Source organism: Clinocottus analis, unplaced genomic scaffold (assembly GCF_023055335.1).
Source record: "Clinocottus analis isolate CAN_PGR_092001 unplaced genomic scaffold, fCliAna1.0.p SCAF_1, whole genome shotgun sequence".
Taxonomy (NCBI): Eukaryota; Metazoa; Chordata; class Actinopteri; order Perciformes; family Cottidae; genus Clinocottus; species Clinocottus analis.
In genome coordinates, this window is record NW_027175820.1 from 7,050,001 (window position 1) to 7,066,549 (window position 16,549).

Consider the following 16,549-nt stretch of genomic DNA (forward strand, 5'->3'; position numbering starts at 1 on the left):
ATTTGGTGTAATCACGCTGCAGCCTCTATCCCTGTTCCATGTGTCGGGGCTGAGCCAGCCAACAGTGAAATGAACCAGGTGAAGATAACTATAACACCGAGGCTTATTAGTATAAGTGGAACACCACCAATGACTAAACAGCCAATACTTTAACAATACACCTGCTAAACCAGCTATGATACGGTAACAGGACATTGGGAACAACCTGTTGGCCAAATGGTTACAGTGTATTAGGGCTGCAACTAACGATTATTTTAATAATCGGTAAATTGGTCGATTATTTTTTCAATTAATCGGATATAAAAATAATAATAATTTTAAAACAGTAATTTGCAACCTTTTATTACAAAAAAAGAACTGACAGTGCTAATTCACAGTGCAAAAAATATTAACAATAAAGAATTTACAAAAAATAAAGAAATACAAATCAGAAAACTTAACAGGATTTGTTTGAATGTCAGAACTTGTTCTCTCCACTCACACACACACACACACACACACACATATACACACACACACACACACACACACACACACACACACACACACACACACACACACACACACACACACACACACTTACAGACGTACACACTCAGAACTCAGAGAACAAGAGATGAGAATTCCAGAACTAAGGTCTCAATGTATCAACGGATAACTTACGGACTGCACTTTACCTAAACAAAGGTTGTTAATTAGATATCGAACTACAAATCCCAGCTACAGTTCCTCTGCATGAAGCCACATTATATCAGACTGCTGAACGTAGGTCTGCCTTCTGCACTTCAGATGAGATTTACGCATTTACGCATTGCTTCTCTTGAAGCCTCCGCGGTATTGGAATGTGTCCATCTAAGACTTCATTGTTGTCAGATCATTCCACTGACATGTTTAATTTAGATAACAGATACATACTTCACTGTACTTCTCAATCAACTTTGGCAGGAACACCTTTTGCCAGTAGACCATTTGACCTTACCTAACTGTAGGAGGAGTGATTGTGGGAAATTATGCGTTAAGTCTCATATCTCTTTTCGTGTATATGTATAAACATATACATATAGAGAGTGTTAACTACAAACCTCTCAAGTGTAGCAACGCCCCGCACTGTTGCAGAACAACGACACCCGAAACATACCGTGAGTTAGCTACATCACCGCTTAACGCCACCGAGCATATCAATGCTCATCCAAACGTAAATTCATAAAAAAGTGTCGCTCTGACCCCAAAAGTAGTATGTGCATTAAGTCCAGACTGCCATGCTAGCTACACGAGCAGGCCAACGAGAGAGAGGGGGAGAGAGAGAGAGAGAGAGAGAGAGAGGTGGGGGGGGGGGGGGAGGGGGGAGAGAGAGAGAGAGAGAGAGAGAGAGAGAGAGAGAGAGAGAGAGAGAGAGAGAGAGAGAGAGAGAGAGAGAGCGAGCTCTGTGGGTCTGTTATGATATTAACAGCAGCTAGCTACAAACAGCGTCTGATAACTTCTGATGACCAACTTACCCGGTTTTTTACGCCACTGTTACTTTGACTTGGGCTTAAGACGAAGTGTCTTTTTGGTCTGTTCGCTCACAACACAGCGTCAGTCATGCCGTACTTTTGGAAACAAGCTGGCTGCTCATGGGTAAATAACTGCGGTCTGTCACAGGAGATTCAGCTAGCAGTCACTGTGTAAAATGGCAGTCTCTCCTGAACCGTTACCACCAATCAACGACTGCTAAAGGGGGGGTGGGGTGGGGGTGGGTAAGAGGCAATATGAAATGTGCCACATGCTATTAGATTAATTTAAATGGTGCGTGCATAGTTTTATTTCCAATAGAACTAAACTTCCCTTGCCTTCAGAGCAATCCCTGGTATTTAGTGATCAGTGCACGTGACAGTTTCCTAATTAAAAGTGGAACGTGGTACAGTCCACAGAGAGGAACAGCATCACACAATCATTTCCTAATGGAACAGCATCACACAATCATTTCCTAATCTCCCACGAGCTCTTAATATGGTGTATGTTTTATTTCTTAGAAGATGAGATGCGTCTTTATTGTTTTTTAGAAGGGAGTTTGGAGAGTGCCCGGCGTTGCAGAGTAACAAAGGCAGAGATACAAAAATATAAAGTGTATCAAATAAAAATATAATTACTACAAAAGACCAATGAGACTGAACCATTCAATGCTTTTTTGTGTGAACCTTTCAGAGAAACCTACCTTCTTTATTATTTACTCAATTAAATCATTTGTTGCAAATAGTCATTGCCAAAAAAATGCGTCTTGTACAAATCAGCTTTGAACTGATTTTTCTTTATGCTGACGGTTCAGACAATCACTGATGGATGCGTGTTTTCAGACATGAAAAGGAAATTTCCAAAATATTCCCAAGCCTGTCTATTTTAGTCTCAATTGGGTAAAATGTGTTTTTCTTCATGATGCATGACCTATTCTAAAATTCAAGGTACAAAAGTGTTTGCACTATGGTAGCTGTTTTCCCCAAAACAAGTAACTGATACAAACACTAATCAGACTGCTGAAGGAAATATTCCATAATAATACTGCATTCTTCATTTGATGTATTTGGACAGTAAATAATGTAAATATTGTAAGTAATATTTAAAACATATTGAAACAAAACATAAAAACAGACAGACCTCCGGTGTTTAATCTCGATTTGGGAAATAGGAATTGTGACCTATCAGAGGATCCGAGGCCCATGTTTTGGACCGAGCATTAGTTTCGTTCGAGATGCGCCAGTTCTGCGCAGAATCGATCGCCGGCGATCAACACGCAATGCATGCCCGTTAGATTTGTGTTTGACTTGCTCCCGGCTTGCTCTGACGTCATGCACACGTGGTCAACGATATTCTCACGAGAGCAAGGCGGCCATTGATTTTAGAGCCAAGCGCTGCAGCAGCTCTCCGCCGACTGCGTGGACCAGTGCATGATGGGAAACGCCTGGCTGTCGCAACATCAGAGAGCTGATTGGCTCTTAGATCTGACAGCAAACACCACGTGTTGTAGAAAATCCTTATTTATGTGTCGTTGGAATGCTTAATGCTTGATTGTATTAGTTTCCGGTTTAAAATAAAAAAAATATTTTATGTGGTTTATAATAGTCTTAGATGATCCAGTTACAAGTGGACAACTTAGTTTTGTTTTAAAGGGAGTACAGAGTAGGGCTTACTCCACATAAAGAACACAGCATGACAATTATGGAGGAGAGAAAATTACTTAAGTATAAATAAATGCATATATATATATATATATCTATCTATATATATATATATATATATATATATATATATATATATATATATATATATATATATATATATATATATATATGAATATATAAATATAACTAAATATAACTATATAAATATAACTAAGACATGAACAGGACATCATTAAATACATGTATTTCTAGAATTCTCTATTTCTTCATTTATTTATGTCTGTATTTCTGTGTCCATACATATTTCTTCATTTTTGTATGCTTGTATTTATGTGTCCTTGTATGCAAATGAGTCGGGGCGATCCAAACCTTATTGTTAAACAGGATTGGTCAAGTAGGGGAGCAAGACAGAAGCAACTGATTACTATCTGACATTGTCTTTATCTACATGTTTACCATTTAGTCCAAACAACATATTTACTTCAAAATGATGGGATTGAACTACTCACCATTCAATTTTGTCACTAACAAAACATATGGTAACGTTTCGGTAGTGACATGATCAATTCCGTTTCGGTAGTGAGAATTCTAGCTAATGTTGGGCATAACTAAAGAATGCTAGCAGGTGGATGGCCAACATTCACATGTTTGAAGAAGTGTACACACATAAAAACATACAACTTAACATAAAACCCAAAAAAAGTTTACTTAATTGAAGAAAATATGCGTTTCGGTAGTGACAATTAAGGTTACATGCTGATTTTCAGACTTTGGAATCACATTTATATAAAAAATTATGGGATTTAGCTACTGATGTTACAACGAATCATAAAGATATTTGAAATTACACCATTGAAAAATCTCTAAAAATTGTTTTAAGTGTTTTTTACAGAAATTGAAGTTTAGAGGTCAGGGTTGGGGACAACTACTTCCCAATAGAAAGCACCCTATAAATAATTATTTAAAATATACACTACCGTTCAAAAGTTTGGGGTCACATTGAAATGTCTTTATTTTTGAAGGAAAAGCACTGTACTTTTCAATGAAGATAACTTTAAATTAGTCTTAACTTTAAAGAAATACACTCTATACATTGCTAATGTGGTAAATGACTAATCTAGCTGCAAATGTCTGGTTTTTGGTGCAATATCTACATAGGTGTATAGAGGCCCATTTCCAGCAACTATCACTCCAGTGTTCTAATGGTACAATGTTCTTTGCTCATTGGCTCAGAAGGCTAATGGATGATTAGAAAACCCTTATGCAATCATGTTCACACATATGAAAACAGTTTAGCTTGGTACAGAAGCTACAAAACTGACCTTCCTTTGAGCAGATTGAGTTTCTGGAGCATCACATTTGTGGGGGCAATTAAACGCTCAAAATAGCCAGAAAAAGAGAACTTTCATCTGAAACTCGACAGTCTATTCTTGTTCTTAGAAATGAAGGCTATTCCATGCGAGAAATTGCTAAGAAATTGAAGATTTCCTACAACGGTGTGTACTACTCCCTTCAGAGGACAGCACAAACAGGCTCTAACCAGAGTAGAAAAAGAAGTGGGAGGCCGCGTTGCACAACTAAGCAAGAAGATAAGCACATTAGAGTCTCTAGTTTGAGAAACAAATGCCTCACATGTCCCCAACTGGCATCTTCATTAAATAGTACCCGCAAAACACCAGTGTCAACATCTACAGTGAAGAGGCGGCTGCGGGATGCTGGGCTTCAGGGCAGAGTGGCAAAGAAAAAGCCATATCTGAGACTGGCCAATAAAAGAAAAAGATTAAGATGGGCAAAAGAACACAGACATTGGACAGAGGAAGACTGGAAAAAAGTGTTGTGGACGGATGAATCCAAGTTTGAGATGTTTGGATCACAAAGAAGAACGTTTGTGAGACGCAGAACAAATGAAAAGATGCTGGAAGAATGCCTGACGCCATCTGTTAAGCATGGTGGAGGTAATGTGATGGTCTGGGGTTGCTTTGGTCCTGGTAAGGTGGGAGATTTGTACAGGGTAAAAGGGATTCTGAATAAGGATGGCTATCACTCCATTTTGCAACGCCATGCCATACCCAGTGGACAGCGCTTGATTGGAGCCAATTTCATCCTACAACAGGACAATGACCCTAAACACACCTCCAAATTGTGCAAGAACTATTTAGAGCAGAAGCAGGCAGCTGGTATTCTATCGGTAATGGAGTGGCCAGCGCAGTCACCAGATCTGAACCCCATTGAGCTGTTGTGGGAGCAGCTTGACCGTATGGTACGCAAGAAGTGCCCATCCAACCAATCCAACTTCTGGGAGCTGCTTCTAGAAGCGTCGGGTGCAATTTCTCCTGATTACCTCAACAAATTAACAGCTATAATGCCAAAGGTCTGCAATGCTGTAATTGCTGCAAATGGAGGATTCTTTGATGAAAGCAAAGTTTGATGTAAAAACAATCTTATTTCAAATACAAATCATTATTTCTGACCTTGTCAATGTCTTGACTCTATTTTCTATTCATTTCACAACGTATGGTGGTGAATAAGTGTGACTTTTCATGGAAAACACAAAATTGTTTGGGTGACCCCAAACTTTTGAATGGTAGTGTGTATATATATATATATATATATATATATATATATATATATATATATATATATATATATATATATATATATATATATATATGTATATATATATATATATATATATATATATATATATATATATATATATATATATTAGCTTATCAGTTTCTAATTTAATGCCTTGAGCTTAAATAGAACATAACATATTTTTACTAAATATCTATGTTTGAATACTTAATTGTTTTGTTAAATACTTTTTCTTGTTGGGGGACAGCACTTTGCACTAATTCGGTAGAATGGCCTATATAGTACATGATACGCGCATACATTACATACATTCTCATAAGTATATATTAATTTGTATACTACTGGCAGCAGGCACATTTAAATGAAATCTGATTGATTTGGGTGATGAGGCACTTAAAATTAGCAGATACATTTTCCCAACACTGACACATTTACTTTACTTTGATATTTTGCAATGCTTCTGTGACTGCAGCCAGACCAGCTTAGGCGGCATTATGCTGCGTTCACAACAGGAAGTGTGCGAATATTTGCTCCGCTTTTAATGTGAATGAACTATTAGACTTTGCCATCATTATGGGCTTAAATGCTTCATACGATGTTAGTCATGATCCTGGTCTGCCCTTTATCCAGCCGAAACTGCAGAATGTCTTTATTAACGTGGTTTGCTAAATTGTCTGCTAAAGATCGCAATTGTTTTGAAATGGCTTGTAATAACAACGCCATATTGTCAAGTGCAAATGACGACTTCTGCTAACGGTTAGCTGAGCTTGTCAACTTCAAGAACATGTGCAAGGCAGAAGTAGTAGAGCATAACATACCAGGTGCGATCACACTCCTGTGACCAATCATGCTTTAGACAGAGGTTCGGACCGCCCCAGGTCATTTGCATATAATGACACAGAAACACAGGCATAAATAAATGAAGAAATACGTGTGGACACATAAATACAGACATAAATAAATGAAGAAATACAGAAATGTAGAAATATATTCATTTAATTATGTCATGTTTAGGTATCACTTATATTTATATATTCCTGTATTTATTTATGTATTTATTCCTGTATTTATTTATGCATTTATTTATTTATACTTAATACATTTTCTGTCCTCATAACAATCGGAGCAAAACCGAGTTGAAAGACAATCTACTACTGCCCTCTGTTGGTGCTATTCTGCTGGTGCTGATGATGCTATTCTTATTATTATTCTAACTGCAGCTTTCATCCTTTTTGTTGCATTACTGTCATCTTCTGGTTTCAGTCAGGTATGCTCCTACTAAATATTAACTTATTCCCCCCGGTTTCTTTCCCTCTATCTTACACTGCCCCCCTTTTTTTTAAATTGTATATAGAACCCAATCCCAATCGTCACCCTTAACACTTACGCCCTGAATCCTCAGGGATTTACTGATGTCAGCAGCTAAGTGGTTAAGTGTGAGAGTCTGTGAGAGCTTGAACTGGTGTAAACATGAGTCATATAATATTATAGACACCATTATGTCTATAATATTACACTGGTGTATAATATTATAAACATAATTTCTGTATGTAAGGCTGGAGATTGGATTTGGCCTAGGTGTCTCCCTCTCATCTGCTGGGCCTTATGCCTTGTACCTGGCTTACTGAGTTAGCCGGAAAATTTTCAGGTTAAGATAACGCAGGTCAAGCTTTTCGGTCCCATGAAGCAAATTTGGATAAATCACCATAGCACCACATCGAAATACCTTAACCTGCTCCAGCGCAGATTTACTGACATTCACTGAATAAACTGACCACTCCAAGTGGACAAAAAAGCCAGCTCCCTTCCTCATTGATGAAGGAGCAAAATAGTTATATTAGTTTTAGAGGGAGAGAGTTTTTTCGAGATCGCCAAAATTTGTTCACACATCATGAGGACTTCCTGTACGAGCGCTATCGATTCTGCCGACAACAAATCATTTGTTTACAAGACATTCTCGAGCCGTGCATCGAACACCACACAGCGCAACCGAGCGTTGACTGTCACACATACTGTAAGCATAGCCGTACACATACTCTATGCAGACTGATTCACAGAGGGGATCACAGCCTCTATGCATAGACGATCAGCTGCTGCATGCCGTGCTGTTTGTAACAATTATTTAGCGCTTAAGAAACGTATGGATGTGTTGAAAGAACTCATAATTATATGGCAATGTTATTCGTACACCATACATATAATTATTCTAGAAAAGGATGAAGTTGGACTCATTATAAGAATACAAAGAATTACACACAATTTATTTTCACTGCTTTAATTGATTGAATTTGTGATTATGAATAATACATCCATACTGATCTGCCCATACTCATATTTAAACTCCTAGTTATATTGTAATTTACACATACATGAATATACACATACATAGTACATTATACAAGCATACAGGGAGGCACAAAAAAAGTGTTGTGAATATTCACAACACGTTTGCTATGAACGCAGCATTAGACTTTGCCATGATGATATGGTTCCTTGCTCAACTATTCTACCTTCTGAAGAGGAACAAGCACACGCAATTATCCTAATGATTGATGTCTGGTTCATATTAACGAGACCGTTTGAGCACATCACTCTTTGAGAAACCGAGTTGGATGGATAATAGGACCTTTGATCAATTTTGTTGACCCACTCACGCGGAATAGGGCTCTGGTCCTAGTGTTGTTTCCATTCTCTGTTGATATTTTTCCTAATGATGCCCTTTCCCTCTGATTTGGATGACTTGATGTCTACTTTGTTTTTCATTAGTGCTTGTTTGGTTAGATTGTCCACTTTATCTTGTCGAGTATTGGACACACCTGACTTTAGACTAGCGAGTGCCAAACCAGTACATTTGTGTCAAACACAAATGTACTGGTACAGTTAAGATGTTTGGATGTGGTTAGAAATGTTCCGAACACATCCATATCAGTCACTACTTTGAAAACCGGATGTTGTGTCCTGTGGCTCGTTCTGCTCGTTTGAATATGTTTCACGTCAGTGTCAGGTAAGTGGTCTTCAGACCGGCCTTGGGCCGTTACCAGCATATCATCAACCTCACACCAGTGGCCAAGGGGTTTCAGAACAGTCCCATTACCAGCTTCACACCGCCCCTTTTCTTTTCTTTTCCTCCACAGAGTCAAGAAATTCAAATATGCTTAAATCCAGCGGAAAAGCAAGAAAACAACACAAGCACACAATTATGAACATATTTGTAATAAACAATAACACTAAAATATGTGTATAAGCTATGTATACGCGTATAATCAACGTGTTAATCACAGACGTTTTTGTAGTATGTCAATCACCGACGTAATGAGACAGAAAATATGTTTCTAGTCAACAATATTGAAAATGCGTTTTAGTTCTGGGGGAACGTCATTTGTAGGAGACGGGGTTGACACAGTCTCTCTGCTCCTTCTGAGTTTCTCCCATGACTGTGTCTGTTTAGGGTAAATAGTGTAAGCTATTGTATTGTTTCCGGGGCTTTTATTTTGGAAGGAGGAAAGCGGAAGTAAAGGTGCGGAGAAATCTTGGGGAGTAAAAAAAGGGAAAGAAAACATTAATAAAGTAGTTGCTGGCTTGGCTTCACAAACGAGCATCGTTTCCTTATTTCCTTATAACTACACAGTTTAGGCGCCCCAACACAACGCTCGGTTACATTGGTGGTAGCGGTGGGATTTCTTTCCGGCCTGAAAGAACCCTCGGGCGAAAAGTTAACACATAAGTTAAAGCAGTTCGCCGAAGCGGGCTAGTTAGCTAACGGTAGCCACATAGCTTAACTTTGTACCGTGTAAAAACATTTTTAAAAAAAGTAGAAGAAGAGAACGCAACACGCAACAGAATGAAGAACGACGCACACCAGCTGGATTACAATGGGTGGCGCGGAGAGCGTCCGTTAGCCTGCAATGCCAGGATCGATCTGCCGCCGCCCTTTGCCGGGGAGGAAAAACAAAGTTTTCTGTGCTGGGCCAGACAGTATGAAGTAGCTGTGAGGGCGCTGGCCGGCGGCCATGGAGGTTACCATGATTATGAATTGGCCCGGATTCTACCAACGCGGCTGACCAAGGCTGCTTTCCTCCTGTGGGATAGCCTGCCACCGGCGGTGCAGACCAACTATGCTGCGGTGAAAGAGAAATTGCAAGAGGCCTTTGGACAAAGACAGTTTCTGGATCGTTTCAGAACAAACCTCTCTGCCCGTGTACGTGCTCCAGGTGAGAGTCTGGAAGTGTGTGCTGCAGATATAAGCAAGCTAGTGCAGGAAGCCTTCCCGGGCTACGGCATTATAGCTCAGAGAGAGGAGAAATTTCGCAGATTTCTGGCAGGACTGGATCCAGTTCTGAGAGCTAAATGTCATGAGCAGGGGGCTTGTGATTTGGAGGAGGCGCTGATTGTCGCTGGCCGATGTGAGATGGCCAGAGAGACCCTAAAGATGGACCATGTCTACACGCAGGTGAACCAGCCCCATGCTGGGAGCAGTGCAGGGGCAATGATGCAGTCCATATCTGATGAAGGTGGCTTGCATAGGGCGATGGACAGAATTACGGAAGACATGAGAGATGAGGATGGAGATGAGGAAGATGTCAGAGGAAAATAATCGACTGAGATCCAGTGAATGGAGATCTTCTCACCCAGTGCGGGGAGGTCAGTGTCAGTGTAGGTGTGGGGAGCAGGGCTGCCAGTCACATCACTCCCAGGGTGAACAGAGAGGACGTTCCCCTGACCATGCATGGCGGGACCGTGGTGCAGAAATGGTCCCGGTGAAAAGCAGGATTAACGGGTGCCTTATGATAATCGAGCTGGCTCTCCAACTTGGAGGGGCCTTAGAGCTACAAGGGGCCCCTTATTCGAGAAAACACAGAGAAAGAGAGGAGTGCATTTTCTATCTCCAAGGAGAGGGGACTCAGCCAGCCAGTCGGGAAACGGGATATAGCTGGTGTGATGCCCCAAACACCAGCTACCACAACTATGGGCTCATGCAGTAATACATTAATACAAGACACGACAGAGCGCCAGAGTACCTCATACGTGAGGGGAAGCATTGAAGGGACTGAAATCAACATATTGGTGGATTCCGGGGCCACAGAGTCATTTATCAGCGCTGACTTTCGAATGTCAGTTCCATCACTGCGCAAGCGCCCCTAAATCCTGATTTTATTGCTGCACGTGCTGTGAATGGACAGATGCTTGACACATTGGGAACCATAACTGTCACCCTACATCTGGGTAATGAATCCTGGCTGCATGTGTTCTACGTACTTAGGGGCTCTACACAAGCAGCGCTGTTGGGTCTGGACTTTCTTGTCCCTAACCATGCTCTCTTGGATTTTTCCCGCGAAAAACTGCAGTTATGGGACACCGAGATCCCACTTTTGAGCGGCAAAGACTTAATTCCTGAGTGTTGTAATGTCTTTATTGCAACTGCTATGACACTGCCACCCCTCAGCAAGATGCTGGTGCCAGTAAGTGTGTCTCCAGCCAGAGCTAGTGACCAGATGCTTGACTTTGTGGGCTACTTAGCGCCTAACCTCCAGCGTAAAAGTGACTGTGTCGTTGCTCACACACTGACGTCGGTGAAGAATGGAGTGACTACCACACGTATGTTGAATCCTACTGACCAAGAGGTTATACTGAGAGAGGGCATGCATCTTGGGGAGTTTTTCTCTGTGGATGAGTCTGAGCTTGTATCACTCCCACCAGCCTCAGGGAAGACAAGCTTGTTTCTCACCACGGCCTACAGCCAGACCCACGAAACACCGACAAGGTCAGAACGCGGCCTACACCACGGAATCTTACTGCAGTGAGAGCGTTTGTGGGTTTATGCTCTTATTATAGACGTTTTGTGAAGGACTTTGCTCAGCATGCAGGCCCTCTGCATCATCTGACGTGTAAGGGCACACTGTTCCAATGGACTACTGAATGTAATCAGGCCTTTCAATATCTTAAGAGGGTGCTCTCAGAGGCTCCGATTGTCACTATGCCTGACTTCAGCATCCCCTTTAAAGTGTACACTGATGCTTCCATGGAAGCAGTGGGGGCTGTGTTGGCTCAGGACAAGGAAGGTCAAGAGAGAGTGGTGGTGTATGCTAGTCAGTCACTCACTCCCACAGAAAGACGCTAGTCCACATTTGATCGAGAACTGTGGGCTGTAGTGTGGGCTGTGCGCCAATTCAGACATTACCTCGGAGCGGCTGCCTTTACAATAATAACTGATCATAAGTCTCTGTTGGGCCTCCGCAGCATGTCTATTGACAAGGACCCTTCGGGAAAAAGAGCACGCTGGGTGTTGGAGCTGGACCCTTTCAACTGGGTCATTCAACACAAAGATGGAAAACAGCACACTAATGCAGATGCTCTGTCACGACGGCCGCGGGAGCCTGGTGTTTGTACGGCAAAGGAGACTTCACGAGAGATCCATACACAAGTGAACGCAGTAGACTCAGACAGGGAGTCAATTATTCCCCAGACAAACATTCAGTTGATGCCGCCACTCACGGAGAATCTCCAGTCTTCTTATCTCATCACAAGGGGCCGGACAGTGGAGCCGACCAGTGAGATGGAGGACCTGTCGTTCATACATGCACTTTCGCATGATGGAACTGGACTGAAGAAGCTGCAACAGGCCGACCCTGATATTGGTGCGGTGTTGGATTGGAGGGATTCTCAACCACCTCGTGGGCGGATGAAAGGCAGCTCCAGGTGGCTGCGGAAGTTATGGACTGAATATCCTCGTCTTTGGGTGGTGAATGGCCTACTTTGTCGGAGAGTGACTTCTTCCTTCACAGAAGGTGTGAAGTATCAGGTGGTTGTGCCCTCATTACTTGTCCCTGATGTGCTGCAGCATCTACATGGAGGCCCTATGTTGGCACATTTCTCAGCAGAAAGGGTGTGGGAACGAGCAAGGCAGAGTTGTTACTGGCCCTCTATGTTCAAGGACATTCGACAGTGGTGTGAGCAGTGCCTTCCATGTCAGACCCGCAGAGCCCCTGTGCCTAAGCACCAGGCACCAATGGGTGGGTCCCAAGCGATTCGACCATTCCAGAGAGTGGCAATGGATATTCTTGAATTACCAGTGACTTCTAAGAGCAACAGATATGTGTTAGTGGTCGAAAACTACTTTTCCAAGTTAGTAAACCTGTATGCTCTTCCGAATCAAACAGCCCAGTCAGTAGCACAATGTCTGTTTGAGGATTATGTGCTGGTATATGGCGTTCCAGTGGTGGTTAACAGTGACCATGGCCGGCAGTTTGAAGCTGGGATTTTTCAAAGACTGTGCCAACTTTTGGGGATTAAGAAAACACGCACTACGCCTTATAATCCCAAATCAGATGGCATGGTCGAAAGGTTTAATCGAACTCTCATCGATCAACTGGCCAAATCATTGCTTGCTTTCGGAGGTGAATGGGACGATCATCTGAAGAAGGTGGCTTTTGCCTATAACACATCTGTTCATGCTTCCACAAGCTACACTCCTTACTTTTTGACGCATGGTCGGGGAGCTTGTGTTCCCATGGATGTGTTGCTGCCATCGGACATGGTGCGCTCAGACTTGCCTCTCTCTCATGCAGATTTTGTGACCTCCCTAGCTGAAAGGCTGGAGACTGCTTTTTGTGGTGCCAGGCAGTGTGGCGCTGACGCCCATGATAAACAAAAACTGTACTATGATGGAACAGCACGTCATCAACCATATCGAGAGGGGGATCTTGTCTGGCTGCATAATCCCACAGAAGACCGCATGAAACTTGCTCCCCACTGGAAGGGACCCTAGAGGGTCCTGGCTGTGTTAAGCTCCCAGGGCGAACCGGGACTCATCTATCGTATTGGCAGTTCTCTGGACCTTCACGGACCGGAGCAGGTTGTTCATTATGATAGACTAAAGCCGTACACTGTGTTGATGCCTACAGGTTCTTCAAATAGCCTCCCAGGTTCTCCTCATTGTACTCCTTCACGTCAGGACGAGGGGGCACCAGAGGGGGTATATGGGATTGAGGAGCCATGGATCGCTAGCGAAACAGGGACTGTCTTAGTTACCGGCACCAGGGAGCCGCGACTGACTGTTACTCGTTCTGAGAGGGTAGTGAGACCACTGGTGTATTTAAGGGATTTTGTTACTTATCGTTAAATGATTTGTGTGATGTTGTTAAGTTGTTATATATGTTGTTACCAAGTTTTGGGGAAACCTGTTGCATGCAATGCATTTTGATGTATTTAGAAACGGGGACGTTTCAAGCAGGAGGAGGGGAGATATGTAAGCTATTGTATTGTTTCCAGGGCTTTTATTTTGGAAGGAGGAAAGCGGAAGTAAAGGTGCGGAGAAATGTTGGGGAGTAAAAGAAGGGAAAGAGAACGTTAATAAAGTAGTTGCCGGCTTGGCTTCACAAACGAGCATCGTTTCCTTAATTTCTTATAACTACACAGTTTAGGCGTCCCGACACAACGCTCGGTTACAATAGGATGTCTATGCAGCAATCAGGTTTACAGATGCGCTCCTTAGCGCCATATATCGTCAGGGAGTTTGAAAAGGAACCAATGCGCCTCAGACTTTTTTTTTGCTGTGAGATATTGATTGTGTGAGCGTGTGAAAACATGAAAAGGTGTGTCACACGGTGAAACCATTAGAGTGTACTGTATTGGTTTATTAAGCCACAGCGACCCAACCCTGGATAAGAGGCTAAAAATGAAGCTGGCTTTCACAGCACATTTTGAGTTAGGAGCAGATTATTACTGACGAATAGTGACTGGCAAAGTTCAGAGGATAACAGAATCACTAGTAGCCGTTGAAAGCAGCTTGGGTTCTGCAGGGTCCAGTTACCACGTCCAGCTTAACTGATGCCACTTGCATGCACATCTGCCTAGAGGAGGACACTCAAGTAGCCAAACAACTACATGCTTTCTGGGAAGTAGAGTCACTGGGCATTGTTCATGAAAAAATCCAGAGTCCAGAAGAAACAGAAGCTTTTCAGAACTTTCAGAAGACCATAAAGTACGAGGATGGCCGCTACAGAGTTGAGTTGCCGTGGCGACCCGACAGACCAGAGCTATCAAACAACTTCAGAGTTGCAAGAAGACGATTTGAAAGCCTCAAGAGGAGACTAAAATGGATGCAACGATGTACACAAGGTACAATGATGTCATAGAAGATTATCTGCAGCAAGGCATCTGCGAGGATGTGCCAGAGCACACCTCATCGGTAGATCAAACTGAGGATGTGAAGTACTTCATGCCACATCATGCTGTTCTTCGAGAAGATAAGGTGACAACAAAACTGAGGGTTGTATTTAATGCATCATCACACGAAGAGAGGTGCCTCTCCCTTAATGACTGTTTACTAGCTTGGCCTAACTTAAACCCAAATCTGTTAGATGTGCTGATAAAATTCAGACATCATCAGATAGCCTTTACGGCAGACATCACCAAGGCTTACTTGCAGATAGAACTCGCAAAAAGAGACAAAGATGCTGTGAGGTTCCTGTGGCGACATGGACCTCGAACTAAAGACTGTGAAAATGAGCTGCGCATCATGACAATGAATAGAGTGTTTTTTGTCACCCAGCCCGTTCCTGTTAGCTGCAACAATAAGAAAACATATTAAGCAGTATGAAGCGGAACAGCCTGAGACAGTGGAGGCACTGAGAGAGTCCCTCGACATAGATGATTTTATCTCCAGCTCATGTGACGTAGATGAAGCACTTTTAGTTGCCACAACAGCAAGGGAGATTCTGTCTCATGCCGGCATGAACCTGTGCAAATGGGTGACAAATTCACCAGACCTGAGAGACAAGTGGACAGAAAGGGGAGTGGAGCACACAACAGACTCAGTCATTTGCGGGAATGTACTGAAGGTGTTGGGGTTGGTATGGAGATCTGAAAAGGACAGTTTTTTTCGTTTGATTTAAAAGGATTACTAGACATTGTAAAGAACAAAGAAAATACAGAGAAGTGTGCTGCAGACGTCTCTTTATATAATTAATTATGTAAATCCTTCAATCTCTCTCTTTACATAATTAATTATGTAAAGAGAGGGATTGATAATATAAATCTAAAATTCCTGTAGAGGCTTTTCATATTCATGTCTAGTAGTGAAGTTTAGACTATGTTAGTAAGATCAGTAAACCACAGCTATGCAGCTGTAGTGGTGTCTAGAAATGTCTGGTTCTCAAGGGAACTGTAGTCACACGCTTGCACTCCTCAACACCCACACCTGTTTATCAGTATGTTGACATCTGTGAGAAAAGATGAGAACACGGGATTCTTCTCCTCTTAACAGGATAGAGCGAATCAGATGTTAGGATGAGGGGAGACGAACCTGTGACGATAAACTGTGAATGAAAAGGCCCCACTTCCGCTTGTGGGGCAGTTGTTCTTCTGCCTACCTGAAAGTTGGTTGTTCAACTCATTGCTTTTGCAACTGCAATGCTTGTTACTTTACCTGTGATTGAGAAAATAAATTCCGGAAAAGAGAGAAGTTGTCGAACTGAATTCTTCTGGAGGCTACACCAGGCTTCCAATAATTTTCACGCTAACGATACGGAGCACAGCACAAAGGTGGAAGCCATTTGTGGCTAACAGAGTGACTGAAATACAAGGACTTACAAATCCAGAGTTGTGGTGTCATTGCGATGGTAAAACTAATCCTGCTGCTTTACGTACCAGAGACGAGAGTGTCGAGAACCTTATACAAAGCCAAATGTGGTGGAGCGGACTTGTTTCACTGTTATCAACTGATGGGGAAAAGGTCATAATTGAAGACTGTGCTGAAGTTGAAGTGAACACCGAGCTTAGGTCTAAGTTTCAGACCG

At 42.3% G+C, this 16,549-nt stretch overlaps 1 protein-coding gene across 4 annotated transcripts in view; it reads right to left on the bottom strand.

Moving 5' to 3' along the window:
* Positions 1 to 1,656, bottom strand: part of celf1 (cugbp, Elav-like family member 1) — a 48,124-nt gene extending 46,468 nt beyond the window's left edge. For 3 of the 4 annotated variants that reach the window (XM_068578675.1, XM_068578657.1, XM_068578683.1), the window contains exon 1: positions 1,497 to 1,656. The gene's annotated coding sequence lies outside the window, so the exon portion shown is untranslated. Of the gene's footprint in view, positions 1 to 1,138; positions 1,268 to 1,496 lie in introns of those variants that run through there. The other variant, XM_068578666.1, reaches the window with a different exon arrangement.
* Positions 1,657 to 16,549: the final 14,893 nt, after the last annotated feature.